Source organism: Thermobia domestica, chromosome 16 (assembly GCF_964235325.1).
Source record: "Thermobia domestica chromosome 16, izTheDome1.hap1.1, whole genome shotgun sequence".
NCBI lineage: Eukaryota > Metazoa > Arthropoda > Insecta > Zygentoma > Lepismatidae > Thermobia > Thermobia domestica.
This window is the reverse complement of record NC_137469.1, coordinates 100,121,007-100,137,477: the sequence shown is the minus strand read 5'-3', so window position 1 is coordinate 100,137,477 and position 16,471 is coordinate 100,121,007. Positions and strand designations below refer to the sequence as shown.

At 34.2% G+C, this 16,471-nt stretch overlaps 1 protein-coding gene across 1 annotated transcript in view; it reads right to left on the bottom strand.

Annotated features, from left to right (window-relative positions):
• Nucleotides 1-13,920, bottom strand: part of LOC145673271 (GTP-binding protein Di-Ras2) — a 132,642-nt gene extending 118,722 nt beyond the window's left edge. Inside the window, exon 1 of the mRNA XM_081742809.1 lies at nt 13,662-13,920. The gene's annotated coding sequence lies outside the window, so the exon portion shown is untranslated. The remainder of the gene's footprint in view (nt 1-13,661) is intronic.
• Between the last annotated feature and the right edge of the window lie 2,551 nt (nt 13,921-16,471).

Below are 16,471 nucleotides of genomic sequence, written 5' to 3'. Positions count from 1 at the left end.
CTTCTTCTTCTTATCTTTCATCTCAGTACATTTTGCTCAACGACTTCCGAACGTTAATTATCTTTCTTTACATAAATTATCTAATCATTTATTAAAATCTTGTTCTCGGTCTTTCAACCCATAAAGACCATGTCACGTACTTGATGTAACCACTGCCATTTTAACAATTTATTTCAAAAAAATAATGGACTTGAAGTAATCCAGGCATGTGTCAAAATTTAACACAACGTAAATTTTAGAAGGTATTTTGAGCTAATAAATATAAAATTTATATTTACAAGTAGTATTTGCGTTATTGTTAGTAGTATGTGTGTCATCCTTAGAAGACAAAATACAAGAGCTACAATCTGCTACTTAACGGTATACTTTTCTATATATACAAAAGACATAAATAAATAAACAATCTGTTCCAATGCAATAAACACTCTCAGTTATTATTGGGAACGAACGGCATACATTTTGCGACATAAAAATATGTTTTCTTAAAAAAAAATATTGAAACCAACTCATAGAGAATTTGTTTTTACATATAGCCCGATGTGATCTATCGATTATTTTGTGTCTTCTCCTTGAATATTATTATAATTAAACAAAAATTAAAAGTTTAATTATAATTTTGGACTCTATGTTATTGCGAATACTAGCTCCTGTTATCTAAGTTAGTGTTGTAATAAAAAGCTTGGTGAAAGTATACTTGAGTGTCAATATCATCTCTAATAGGTAGTATGGTTACCATACAGTATCATTTTTCCTGATTCTCTTCAACTATGCATGAGCATTTAGACTCACCCATATCTTGTTCGTTATAACTTTGCCCTTGGAGACTATTTGAGAGGGCTGATTGAGTGAAGTGAAAGATGACGGAAGAATTGGTGGAATGAGAATGTGGGAGGAAACGGGAGTACCCGAGAAAACCAACGGACCTTACGCACCATAGGAAGTGCTCTACCACTGAGCCACCGTTCACCTCTATAATAGCTTTGGAAAAAGCACCAAGTACATATTAAAAATGCTTGTGTAACAGCTTAGGCAAATATATATTTTAAAATGCTTGTGTAACAGCTTAGGCAAATATATATTTTAAAATGCTTGTGTAACAGTTTAGGCAATATATATTAAAATGTTTGTGAAACAGTTTAGGCAAATAGGGATATATAGTTAAAACGCTTGTGTAAAAGTTACAGGTTAGGCAAATATTAACAGTTTAGGCAAATATACCGTATATTAAAAACACTTGTGTAACAGTTTAGGCAAATATATATTAAAATACTTGTGTTAACAGTTTAGGCAAGTATACAGTGAAACCTCTACTAACGGACACCTCTGTAAAGCTGACACCTCTCATAACGGATATATTTTGTAATCCCCAAACACTGTAATAGGAAAAACTATGTTGACAAATCTCTGTAAAGCGGACACTCTCTATTACGGACACGGACAGTCTTTTCTGTCTTTTATAGGTATTATTTACCTCCATATTACGGACACTTTCTCTAGAAACAAGTTGAAATTACAGAAAAAATATATTTTCAGTAATGCATACATGTATCACCAAGGAAGGATTGTAATAACATTTTTTCCTCGTCAACTGGCTGTTCAGAAACTCAGATGAAGAGTCTTTGTTTAACAACACCCTCATATCCTTTGCTTGCATTCCACTCCCACCCAACCTGTTTTAGAATCAAAAGTGATTGACAGTTGCCTGCCATTTGGGAATACACGTCATTCTACTGTTCCGCTGGAATCAAGCAGAAGACATCTTTGGTAATTTTTGTCCGCGTATTCGCATATTGTCTTAGTGCCTCTATTTGTAGAAGGAAATCTTTTAGTCATTCTGCATCGATTAAGCAATAAGTTGTAAGTTGTTGTGAGCTTTCGAAATGCCACGAGAAGCGCTAATGTTAAAATCGAATTGATTGAATTTTCGAAGAATACTGAGGTGTGTGAAGGATAGCTGAAAATTTTTGTATCGGTAAAACACAAGCACCTGAGATAATATAAAACCAAGACAAGTTAATAAATGTGGTGTGAAAATGACAATGAAAATAGTGTCTCATTGCTTTGAACAAAGTTGGTGTGCAAGTGAATGTTTTTGTAGAGTGCGGAATGAAAAAAATTCCTGTGTTAGGTCGATGCTAAAAACTAAGAATTTGAAGGTAGCAACAGAAATGAATGTTTCAGATTTCAAGGTCTCGAACGAGTGGTTAGAGAAGTTTCGGATTAGACACAAAATTTCTTTCAAAGCGATTTGTGGAGAATCCGCAGATGTGGACATGCCCACAATCATAGAATGGTTTGATAAATTACCTTCAATAGTTTGTAATTACATATCACCTTGTTTATTAATTTACGTAAGAAAATATCGAAACCTCTCTAAGACGGATACCTCTCTATAGCGGACAATTTTTGATTCCCCACGGCTGTCCGCTTTAGAGAGGTTTCAATGTATATTAAAAATGCTTGTGTAACAGTTTAGACAAATACTCGTACATATTAAAAATACTTGTGTAATAGTTTCGGCTATGTAACATCGCATATATCAGACACGTTATTTGATATATTAGGCGATAACTTAACTGATGAACCCAATGTTACATAGCCGAAACTATTACACAAGATTTTTTAAAAAAATATATATTCGCCTAAACTGTTACACAAGCAGTTTAAACATGTATTTGGTGCTTTGGTCAACCATATAATTTTTCCACCGCTTGATGGAATCTATCGTTTGGTATATGCATTATTTTTATACATTTATTTTCTGGTTAAATTCTAATAATATTGTAAAATTTATTTCTTCCTCTATTTTTAACCTTGATTGTTATTAACAAAATTTATTGACAATATTCTACAGTAATAAAACTTTCATTTATTTCATCTAAAAACACCTTACGATTTTTTTGTAATACCATACACTAATTCTCTAAAGTAAATAAATAAATAAAATCAAACATTATGATTACATATTAGCAAATTTATTAATGTAAGAAATTATAATTTTTATATTTCTTCTGTAATTGCGGAGAAGGGAGATTAGGAGTAAAATCAGACATCATTGGTGCATCAATTTATGTAGCAACCGAGCAAGAAGTATGGAGAGACAGCTCACACTCCATAAGTTTATATGAAAAAATACGACATGAATGATGTACCGTACGTCAAGATAGTGACATAACATGACAGATTAGAGCCTTTGAAAGCAGAAGATTTAGTATTACCTGCCGAACATTATGGGAACAAAGTACCGAAGAATATATATTTACTGTTTCATTTTAAATTTTCATTGAAACAGTTTTTTAATAATCATTGTTATTTTACAATTCTTATGTAATTTTTAACAATTTATCATAAACTTAAGAACAAAATGTGCTTATTAACTAAAATAAAAAAATACTAATTAACTACCTAAAAAAATTATACTTGTATATAAATAGAATACTAACATTTTTACAGTTTCTCTACTATATAAGCGTGTTAAAACTATATCTTTTTTAAAAAAGAATTATTCGTTATCTTATTGAGGGAAATTGATGCAGACTGTATTCTGCATCAATTCTGCAGCCAATTCTGCGCACTCATTAAAGAAGTTTTACAATAACTTTCACCCTGCTTACAAAACCCTTGGAAGTCTCAATAGAAACGTTGCTTTGCTTTTCCTACTGAGATTTCCAGGAATTTTGTAAGCAGGGGGAAATCGCACTAAATTTGGAGTGCACAGTTAACACATAAACCCTATAATAACGCTTATTTCAGTCTTGCTTTTAATAATAATAATAATAATAATAATAATAATAATAATAATAATAATAATAATAATAATAATAATAATAATAATAATAAAGCAATCGACTAAGAACAATAGTATAATATATAAGTTAAAATGCATAACTATAATGCTTATCTGTAATTGCTAGCACCAAATGATGAGTTTCAACATTGTGAACTTAATTTATAGGAGAAAAAAGAAGATAGTTCCTGATTGGCTGAATATGAAAATGAAATCTTTGAGTTTTTCGTCCCACGGTTATGCCGGTAAGGCTAAAGGAGACGGTGATGATGAGTGATGAATGAAATGGTGGAATGAAGAAAGTGGGAGGAAACGGGAGAACCCCGAGAAAACCCACGCACACGGTGTTTGTCCACCACAAAGTTCACTTGGCGGGGGCTGGGATCGAACCGGGGACCCCAAGCACCAGAGGTGAACGCTCTACCACTGAGCCACCGCGGTCCCCCCTGATTGGCTGAGTTGTAGTACAATGGGATTAATATAACTGGGAATTGGTCACTTCTGATTGACTGAAAGGTAAATTAAAAGTTGAGTTTCGAGGGGGTGGGAAGAAATGCAATTTCCTCATCTGTTATATTTCCGTGATTTTTTTATTGTTCGCCATTTTTGGGCGAAACGAGGACTCGGCAAAACAAGGAGCCTTATATCGCCAAAAATGACAGTAATAAATATATATATATATATATTTTTAAATCTTTCATTACTAGGGGCTATGATTTTTGGTGGAGAATAAGTACTGAAATTGGTGGGTGGAAAGGAGAACAGATACACAACTGTTGGTGGAAATTTGTCAGAATGTCAAATATATGAATTACCTACATCACAAACAATTTGATATTTTTGTTCTAAACTCTACGGCTAGTTATTTGGTCACTTCAAAAAAAAAAAAAAAAAAAAAAAAAAAAAAAATATATATATATATATATATATATATATATATATATATATATATATATATATATATATATATATATATATTTAATTGATCACAGAAAAAATGCAAATAAATATAATACTTTAACCTTCGATTTGTTGATATTTCAAAGCCTGGAAGAGTGAAATAGAAGTGTATTCAATTTGACAACGTTCATCATTTCAATGTTGTTAAATATCAAATCTCGGTTTGCCAGTAATATTGTATATTTGCAAGGAGGAGCGTGATATTTTATTCTAATATTGACTCAAACTCTTCTATTTTACCAAAGTAATTTGTGATTCTACTCGCTTGAGTCAGAACTGGCAAAACTTAATAATTTCAGCAGGTATTTAAGTTATCATATTAGTATTTACATTTTTCACAATCTAAGAAAAGCCGGGGAACTTTTTTCATTTCTTCGTTTCATGCCTTCCTGAGCTTGTTGTTATATATTTATACAAACTTAAGTGTATTGTTGTAAATAATGTAAGGAAACAATAAATCAACGTTAATGCTAGCAGGGGACGAGAAAAAATTGATACCGCGTGACCCCGCGCAGCGTAGTCGCTAACGCTCTACCGGGTTTGGTGCGAGCCGTCCCGGGTTCGATTCCCGGTGGGGAAACTCGGTCGAAAAAATTGTAACACCTTTTTGAGACCAGCAATCCTGAGTGAAATTTTTCTGGATTTTCCTCGTTCACATCAGGCAAATGCCGGAATTGTGCCTAACATACAGGTCCCAGGCCGCTTCCTTCCTCGGATAGTGTGATCGCCGAGGAACATCATTCCTCATACGTGCCGGGCTAACATGGTCATAAATGCCGAAGGCTCAGAAATTTAATTCCTAACCCTAATCCATTCCATCGGTACAATATGTACGGATAGGGAAAGAAAACTCAAAATTTGATGAGAATTTCTTGGTTGAGTGGATAAGAATAGTAGACATAAATTTCGAGTTTACAATCCCAAAAGTCATGTACTAACTTGAAAACATTGTTCCAGCAATCTCCATGAAATTCCATGATTTGATCCTAATCTTAACTCTAACCTTAATTCTAGTCACAACTGTATGAAATAATTTGTTAGGCGAAACGCGGATTACGCCGAACGATCCAAGATCTGTTTCTGGGATATGTGATGGTGAAATAAGAGAAAACAGAGGATTGGTTGATTTGGAGTTTAGCGTTCAATTAAGCACTGAGGTTGTATGAGACCTACAACTTAAGGGAACTTACTACAGCGAAATTAAACTACCGCTAATTTTAGAGTTTTTCTGCAATATCTTCAAAACAAATAAAAATAATCGAAAAGCAGAAGCGAAGTGAACTAGACAATACAATTTTGCATGTGATACCATTATCACAACTCATCTTTCTGCTTTCGATTTGCAACTGTAGATAGATTTAACATTTTTGCGTTTTCTGTAAATAGCAGCATATCATAAACAGATAGGTGAATAATGGCAAAGGTATCACATGCAAAATCGTATTGTCTAGTTCACAACGTTTCTGCTTTTCGAATATTTTTACTTGTTTTGAAGATATTACAGAAAAACTTTAAAATTAGCGGTAGTTTAATTTCGTTGTAGTAAAGACCCTTAATGTCGGATCCGAGCAACATGAGAAAAAAGAGGAGCAAAGAATTGTAATTAATGAATGAAATTAAAGTAGGAAATTCCTCCGTCGCAGCAAAGAAGTTAGTGGAAGACGGAAAAGCTTAAGAACTTCTCTATTTGCTGCACCTTATCTGTCACTGGGGATATAAACCTATGATGATTTTTAATGATGATGACACTTAAATGAGACTAACGAGGGCAGTGACGGAAACGGGAAAATACATGCTCTGGAGATTCCGATACCAAGATTGAGACGTTTTTAAACTACTTTTTCTTTCTTTAACAAGAAAATTTTAGATTCATGATGATTCAATTGACACTTCGTGAGTAAGAAATTTTAGTCAGAATATATCATACAGGGTGGTGGAAATGTCCTGTTACCTCCTGTAATGGTGTTGGGAATGCATGTGGGTAATTTGTAATCCTTTGCTGTATGTAGTAGCGATGCTTTTATGCCTCGTGTCTCATATATGCTCTGTGCTGAAGACAGACGCTAAAATTCAATAAACAAATAAAACAAAATTAAGCCAAAATTTGAGTTTGATTTTATAAAATTATAACAGAACGTTCTCTATAATAGTGATAGTGCATTGCCCTGGCGGTATAGTGGTTAGCGCGTGTCGTTGGTGCAAGAAGTTCCTGGTTCTATTCCCGGTGAGAGAGCATTCAACGTATTTCAGTGGTTTCGATTCCATATTTAGCTGTAAATCCACGTCTCATATAATCTCGGTGTTGAAGAGACACGATGAAACTTCAACAAATGTTGTCAGTTGATTCTTTCAGCAAGATAAGATGTATTGATGATAGGTACCCGAGATTTAAGCGCTATAAACATGGAAAATAGGCAGACAAATAAGTACTTATAATTTAAAAATAGGCAGTAAAATAGGTAATAAGATCTAAATCGAAGTAATGAATAATATTTAGTGACATATAAAAACTGAAATTAAGTCATAAATGTTCAGATGCTCTAGAAACATGCTTTGATGGTTGTTTGCAGAGAACGTACAGTATCATAAAAGAAAGAAACATGAACATGTTTCCATGTATATGTAACAAATTATTTAGTTACAGCACTTTATCCCAGCAACGCAAAAGTTTTCAACACTACGCACAACAGCTCGAAGAAAAGGATAGTTGGTCAGTTTGAAATGAGTAGATAAATTTATTAAATTCTTAATTGTTTCCCCAAGCCTTAGATTCTTCTGCAAATTACCTGCGAACTAGTGACATTCACTTAGTGTCAGTAGGAGGCAACGCAGTTAACGACAACTGTTAGCTCCAGGCTTGCCATCCTTACAACAATTTAAGCCTTAATGCTTATATACGATGATGCTCCCGTGATAATAGGAGAATATACGATAATTTTAGAACGCTCACTTTTTTTTTTTTTGCAGTTTTTAAATGTGCAAATAAATTGTAGATATGGATTTACTAATTATAAAACACTTTTTTAACAGCTATTCCCGCTAAAATAAATCAACGACGATTTGAGAATTGACAAGTGGCAACTCTGCATCCAACCTTTAAATTCAGTTACGTTTACGAGGGGTTGGAAACATTGTTGTTTTCAGATTAATATTAATAAGGATTTAAAAAAATAGTGAGGGCCGCTGATTAGGAGTTCGAAACTTAAGATTCCTAGATAAGTTTATTATATATTATTGCAATTATTAATAGTATTATAATTGCAATTTTTCTCTGAAAATCCATAATTTTGTTCTCTGAGATTGGCAACTCTGATGACAACTATTAGCCCACCTGTGTACTGTTACGAATTAGCCTAACTGGCAGGCTACGGCGTCTTGCATTTATAAGAAAGATTAAGAGCATCGGGATATTCTTCGTATGCAATCTATAACTCTTTAAAATGCTTTGAAGTTTATATATTAGTGTCACTTATAGACTAAGATGTTTTTGTATTATACGTAATAGGATATTTTAACAGTCCATGGGATGGAAATATTAATTAGTGCAATTGACATTTTCTTTATTTATGACTGAAAAGATCTTATAACGCTTGCACTATCATAGGTCCCGCACACACATACACTTTCCGTTTTTACATCCGAATCATGCAAGACATTTATGATAGCTTTTGATATCACAGGAGTATTTACATTTTAAAAAATAATGTTCCAGTGCTTTATCATCTTTGACATGTTCAGACTCTAATATCATGGGTTTCATCAGCAACAACGCTGAATTGCTCAGCTGAATTTAATTCTGTAATAATGACTTCCTTCACTGTTCCACCACAACACGATATAAGTTCATTTTGTGTTTCAGTTGACAGATAGATTGCATTTGCTGGGGCTTTATGTATTTTCAGGAAGGAATTCAATATAGATAGGATGAATTGTAGACGTAAATTGATGTTGCAAGTTTTACTTTCTCAAGTTCCCTCAAAACAAACTCAAGATCCCTAAAATTAGAAGACTACGTCCACCTATGCATGTAGTATATTATTTCTTAAATGAGAAGTATTGCCTAATTCCCCTACATTTTCTTCAAAATCGGGACTTCGTTAGGAGAACTACTGTACATAGATTTTTTATTTCAACAAAGATTTCTGATAATTTCAAGAAATTTAAAAATAACAATAAAAACTAACTTATGTCCAGATAAGATTCACTAAAGCAAAGGAATTCTTTAACCTTTTACAAAATATCCATAATTATTTTTCCTCAGTGGTCTGTTACAGACGTCTTCCAGATATTTAAATATCACTTTATAAGAAATCTTCCAGTATACCGAGTTATTCAATATTAAGTTGATCATCTCATAGTCAAACCGAATTGAAAAATTACTGTGCAATCCTTGCAACTGACGGAAAGAATAAAAGCAGTACTCATTGTATGACGCTAAGGGTTTATACATGCAACTGACATGCTTGCATAACTTCGTATATTTGTTTGTTTTTTATACACATTTTATGAATCATGAAGGGACTGGATGAAGATGAGGATATTACTCTAGGACAGTGATCGCCAAACCGTCGATCGCGAGCTCGCGGGGACATTCTTCGGTAGATCGCGTTAACACTCCGGTTGACTAACGTTGATCTTTCCACTGAGCTGGCGCTGACGACAATTGCTTGTTTCTCTCGCGCAACTGCCAATGTCAGCTTCATCTCTCAGTTGATTGTATACGCGTGGGGTTGTGCAAGTTGTTTTTCGTGTAGACATGTGCTAACTTGGATCGTTGGATTTCGTATTTACTAGAAATGAACAATAAATATAGGCAATAAACAAATGTAGGATTTTTTTAAAAGTTGGTAGTTAGTTTGGCTGGTAGCTCAAAGTAGGATTTTAAAACCGTATGGTAGTTCAGAAGCTTCATAAGTGTGGCGACTACTGCTCTAGGAGATATTCATGCATTCATTACCCCAGTAGAAAAAAAAATTACAGGCATTGCGAACAGAAGAAGCATTACTAAAGCCTTTTCCAGTAGATACTTAAATTTGCTCAGGAAATTAACATTTATATATCTGACCACGAGTCTAAGAGAAGTCTAAGTTTGCAACTAATAAACTTAGCAATTTCATAATTACTTTGTATTGTCAAGATTTCAACCAAAACGTCTGCACATCTTGATGGAGACAATTTTCGGGTTGATATTCTTTTTCCTGTGTTAGATGTCATTGTACAGTGAATGCTTTATTTTGCGAGGTATGCAAGTTTGCTATCCTTAATCATCGATTTTCCTAAAGAAAGAACGATTTGAAGCTGTTGCAGAAAAATTTAGAATGGAGTTCAATGAGTCCGAAACAAAAGTGTGAAAAAAATATGTTTAAACTGTGGAAACGCATCTAACCTCAATAAAAATTCCAATCTTTATGCTTTACTTCCCAAATCTATATTTCGTTAGAGCAGATCTTTATTTCAAATCTTATTAACACTAGTGGAGTCATCGTGTGCATGTTGCCAGGGGTAAAAGTGAGTGGGAACGCGGGAGGACGCCGTTACCCTACTTCCAAAGTATATCTATGGCGTCCCTTCACTTCCTAAAAAATTACAATGGGTAAAGGTGGCACAGGGGACGGCGTGACGTCATCCGTCCCCCTACCTTCTCAGATTCACTTTTACCCCTGATTAATGCTCAAAAAGACTTAAAATTGTATCTGTGCAATGGATCAGGACAAGAAATTATGTCTGATTTGGCTGTTTTGTAAATCAAACAAGAAATAGGCATTACTATATCTATGGATCAAATAATTGATGCATTTGCAACGAAACTAAGAAGACGTCAAAATTTGCGTTTACTGGGAAACAAACCTTCTGAAGAAGTTGATTAATAATACTATCTGTAGTGCTGTGATAAAGCTTACATCATGGTATGTAATTTCAGAATTGAGTGCATTTAGTGAGAATTTCTGAAATTTGAGTGTTATGGCTAACGAAACATGTGGCGCAACAGGCAAGTATCACTAAGCAATTTAGTGTGTGTGTATTGGTGTATGAGATGTGTAAAATAATGTAAACCACCATTTTGTAAAATTGAAATAATCCCTTCAGAAGTTAGGAATATTCTTGACATGTCGAAAATGATTATAAATATCTTACTTGATCCAGGTGCATGTCCTGTATATTGCATCTTTTAGGTTTGTGACAGTGCAAATGTTATGAGAGGATGTGTGTATGAAGAGCAAATTACTTTTGAGGAGGACAAACTTTGCGTTATTCCTCAGAAAGAAGGATTATCGAGAACTTGATTAGTAGTACTATTCTATGTATAGCCTCTGCTGTAAAAGTTTATGTCACTATATAGCCTGTCTTATTACTGTATAAATATCTACTTTGTTTAATAATCACGACTAATGCACGTGTACCAAATAACGTATACATAGTGATTTACATTTCTAATGTTATATATTTGTGTTGGTAAGGTATCGATAAATGAAAATAGGTTTTCCTTTTTCGAGAAAGGTTTCATAATAAAACCAGTTGAGAATGCTCCAAGAGCATTGCCAGAACGAACTTAAAAGTAATAGAGAGATGGAGCGGGTAGGATAACTGATTGTTCCTAGATGTAAAAGTAAATCTTTCTATCCACACCGTGTTCTGTTTCTCGCAAAAATTCGCAAAATATAATCTCTCTATGACTTACACTTCCCGAGATATGCCTCCTTAAATCTCCCGAAATTCGAATATTTTGCCTAATATCGGGGAAACGGTGGTCAGTTGGCCAGTAGTTAGTTAATCAGTAGCCATCGGTTACTATTTGGTACCAAAATATTTACCATCCTCTTAGGTGTTGCTCAACACCAATATGATCTCTCTGTGACTTACAGTTCCCGAGATATGGTTCCTTAAATCTCCCGAAATCGGAACTATTTTTTGGGCAACATCACGGAAACGGTATGCCATAGAGGTGTTAATCAATACCTAAGAGGATAGTAAACATTTTTGTACCGATATTAATTGTGGCCAATGACCAAGTAGCCACTGGCCAAACCAGTAACCAGTTGGACAGTGATCACCGGTTACTATTTGGTAACAAAATATTTACCATTCTCTTAGGTATTGATCAACATCAATATGATCTCTCTCTATGACTTACGGTTCCCGAGATATGGCTCCTTAAATCTCTGGAAATAGGCCATTTTTTGGCCAATCTCTCGGGAAAGGTAAGAGTGATGCGAAAAATTTAATCTCTTTCTCTGATAGTTTTTGATGCTCTATCGAATGTAGGGTTCAAAATTTAAAAAAAAAATCGCAAATAACAGACAGACAAACAGACACACAGACATAGAGAATTCAGTAACGAACTTTTTAAAGTTCGTTGATCACAGACCTTTTTCTATTCTTAGTTTATTTCTTTAGAGTGGAAAGCAGTTAAATAGTTGTGAACAGTTATTTCTTCACAAATTATCATGAAACTATTATTCTGCTTTCAATTAAATTCAATAAAGTGTTTCATTGTGTAATCAGATCCGTCAGTTCATATGTATACACATGTACAGTCAGTGACAAAAGTTCTTTCCGTTTGGTAAAATTTATTTTGGGAATAACAGTGGTATAGCTGGAACGTACGTACAACGATGGAGTGGATGAAACGTACAGAAAATGATTAAAAAAACAAACTTAAAATTGTACTCAAATGGTCCTTCTATTCTGAAGTTATTTACGAAACTAATTTCATCAAACGGAAAGAACTTTTGGCGCAGAATGTACAGGATACATGTAGGTGTAATTCATTAAAGTGTAAGTGTTTTCTACTTCGCCTTAGTTAAAATCAATCACTTTCAAGAGTGTAAAATAATATGGACAAACAGTAGGCTACTAACTACTGTATACTAAACCGTATACTATACTGATTAATTGCAATATACAGTGTTTAACTAATTAGAATATATTGTGAGAAAAAAACAAGGAAATCTTTAAGTTTTACGTTCCACGGTGATGCCGGCTAGGCTAAAGGAGATGGTGATGATGAGTAATGAATGAAATAGTGAAATGAAGAAAATGGGAGAACCTCTAGAAAACCCACACCACCACAAAGCTCACTTGGTGCGAACTGGGAACAAACCAAGCATCTCATGCACCAGAGGTGAACGCTCAACCACTGAGTCACTGCGTCCCCAAGAGAAAAGACAAGGGAATTGGAGTTATAGCTTTAGCGAAGTACTTGAAAATAAGAATGAGATCTAGATTTTCAAGCGATTTATCAAAAATGGATAGTGATGATAATACTGAACGTTCATTGTTATTTATTATTATTAAGACAAGGGCCTAAGATTTCAACATTAATATTGATGTATTTCTACAGTAATACATTGTAACGATTTAATTTCAACTTTGCTTCAATTAAATTATTTCAAAATGGATAGTGATGATACTGAACGTGCATTGCTATTTATTATTAGGACAAAGGCCGTAACCATATTTAGATTGCAACATTAATCTTTGTGTATTTCTATAACAATATATCGTAACGATTTAATTGCAACTTTGTTTAAATTAAATTATTTCAAAATGGATAGTGATGATGATACTGAATGTTCATTGTTATTTATTATTATTAGGACAAAGGCCGTAATTGTATATCCTCATATTAGTTGGTAGGTAAATTCAAATAATAATAATAATAATAATAATAATAATAATAATAATAATAATAATAATAATAATAATAATAATAATAAAATCAGTAAATTTGTTAAATGTAAACAATTCTTAATTAAGCACGATTTTAATTTATAGTGTAAAGCGGGCCAAAAGTTCGGGCGCAGCAACTAAACTTCTATTCTTAAATTGAGCATTTGGTCTAACATTCAGTCTCTATTAATGAACACAATGATAATAGTGAACAATGTTTGATAGAAATCACTTAGTTACTTACCGAATCTTAGTCGTACTCTTTTGACAAATGAGAATGGTTGTTGAAGTGTATACAGAGAGAGAGAAAGGAAGCTCCGTTTTTCACTTACAAACTCACAACCACAAGTGGTAGCATTGTAACGGAGCAGAACGCTTTGTGAGAAGCCAATCAAAACAGCTAAGGAAATTGTGTCAACCTTCAAACAAAAAGCTCTTTTTGCTTTACATAAACCGCTCAGCCAAACAAACCATTCCACTTCCGATCACTTCAAACTGATGACTACTCTCATTTGTTTCTCCAGCTATCATATTCCCCCAGAAACTGCCGCGCCGCCTAGCAATGGGTTTGTCTGGAGAGATGACGTCATAAGTGCGTCACTCGGTACCTCATGACATTAGCGAGCGCCGTATGAGAAGGCAGAGGCGTCGCTCCCAGCCGCAAAGACCCGCTCTCTCTATCCGTTGAGTAAGTCCTTCAGTAGCGACTTTTTTCTTCTTCTTCTTCTGTGTTTGTGCGTTGTTGCTTTTGTGTGGAAAATTAAAAACACAGTAGAGATGCTTTTGTTCTGCACAGGATAATGGATTATGATCGCTCTCGCGCGTGTCAGGGTCTTTGTGTATGTTTTTTTATTTGTTTTTATTTATTTACGTTTTATTTTTGTTTTTTTGTGACGTCGTTTTGTCTTCTTCCTAGGCTTCTATTATTATCCTTTTGTCTTTTTGTTCCGTTCCGTTTTGTTCATGTATCCTTACAATATCTGCTTCCTTTTATCTCTTAATATAATAATAGCCGCAGGCTACAAAGTTTCTGTCTCAATCTCATAGCTTTATGTAATTTCTCCGACAGACAATACTTGAATAAACATGGCACAAGTACTTAAATTTAAAACTTTTCAACTGCAACCTTGTGCTTTTTTAAAAATAAATAAAAGTGCAAGCTATATCAATGCGAACTCAATTGGATGATTATTTAAACCAAATTAGACTTCACATTAGAGATGTTCGAAATAAAAACATATTCAGTGTACAGGGTGTTTCAAAATAACACCGACAACGTTTGGGAAATGATTCCTGACCTCAAGATAAGACAAAAAGTATATACCAACCTGAGTGTACAAATGCTTCCTTCCGGAGTTACAGGTTGGCGAAAACATGAAAAAATGAGCTTTAATTGTCCATAGCTCCAATACTGTGGGATCTACCATAGTTGGATCAAGATTTATTTCGGAACTAGAATGAGCCCTAAGCAAATATCCGTTTCAGAATCCTGCGGTACTTCCGCAACAATTTTTATAAAGGTAGTTGGTGAGTACTTCAAATTATATGCCCGTAGCTAAACTGCCTCTGTAAAAATAATTGAGTGAGTACCGAAGGATTTTGAAACATGCATTATTGGATAGCGCACATATTAGTTCCTAACTAAAGTCTTGACCCAGCAACGGCAGGTTCCACAGTTTTGGAGCTATCGACGTTTAAAATTCATTTTTTCATGTTTTCTGCAGCCTATAACTCCGAAATTACGGATTTGTGCACTCAGGTTGGTTTATACTTTTTGTCTTATCTTGGTGTCAGGAATCATTTCCCAAATGTTATCGGTGTTATTTTGAAACACCTTGTATATTCAGTACATACACAAAACTTTTGGGTGTTTTGTCTGTCCCTAGATAAGTTAATATACTTCTTTTCTTTTAGTATTAACAATCTGACATGAGAAAGAATTCATTATTGTGATTTTCTCTTATACGACATATTTTGAGGTTTGTTACCCACCCTATATGAATGAATAACGTGTTGTGTATTTATATTGAAGCTTGTCCTTATTAACTTACCTCACATCCACTGTCCTATTTCAAAATAATAATTATATAATAATAATATAGTAAGCGCACGCGCCTTGGACGCAGGAGACCTTGTTCGATTTTCAGTGGAGGTTCATGTTGTTCAGATCTCACGTTAAGCTATAGGTTCACGTCTCGTATAGCCTCGTTACTCAAAGAGACACCAAACTCCTTATCAATCAACAATTTTGTCCTGACATCTTGATTTTCTACGGACAATATTTTTTCTTCTTCTTCCTTCAAAACTTCCGTTTCTGATTTTTTTTTTTTTTTTGTAAATTTACACACTAAAATATCCAACTTGAACAAACAAACGTTTTAATTTATCTTCATCTTCACTTTAGCGTGAGTTGCTTTTGATTTTAACGTCCCTTTTCAGCAGCGAGGCTATATGAGACGTGGAGCTACTGATTAACATGGAATCCGAACACACGAGCTCCGCCGGGAATCGAACCCGGGTATCTTCATTTTAGCATCTTTCGTCTTCTCGTATAGCTTATGTGAATTAGATGACCGTGCTTCTGGATTATATTCCCGGCAACAACGTTAACTCCATATACTTAGGCGATTAGGAAGCTACTTTACACTAAGAAACAAACTTTAGGAACAACAACGACGGGAGCCGATCTGTTTCTTCGTAAGTTCTAATGTCAGGGATCTTTATTATTTCATGACATATAGTGTTGCTCACGAGGGGGAGACATTACTCCTCTCACCCCAATTGTTGTCCCGGAAACGAAACAAGAAGTACATTTTGCCCATTATCCGTTATTATTATTGGATATGAATAACATATTTTCTAATCTTATAACAATTAGACTCTCTCTCGAAATCTACGCATTAGAATATACTATCGTGGATCTAATTTTTGATGTGTTGATAGGGTGGGATGGAATTAACTTCCTATTGAGAATAGTTTAGAACTTCTTATATGAATTGGAGGAACGAATTCGTCATGTTCTTGCAAACATTGCGCTAGAATATGTGCAGAAGT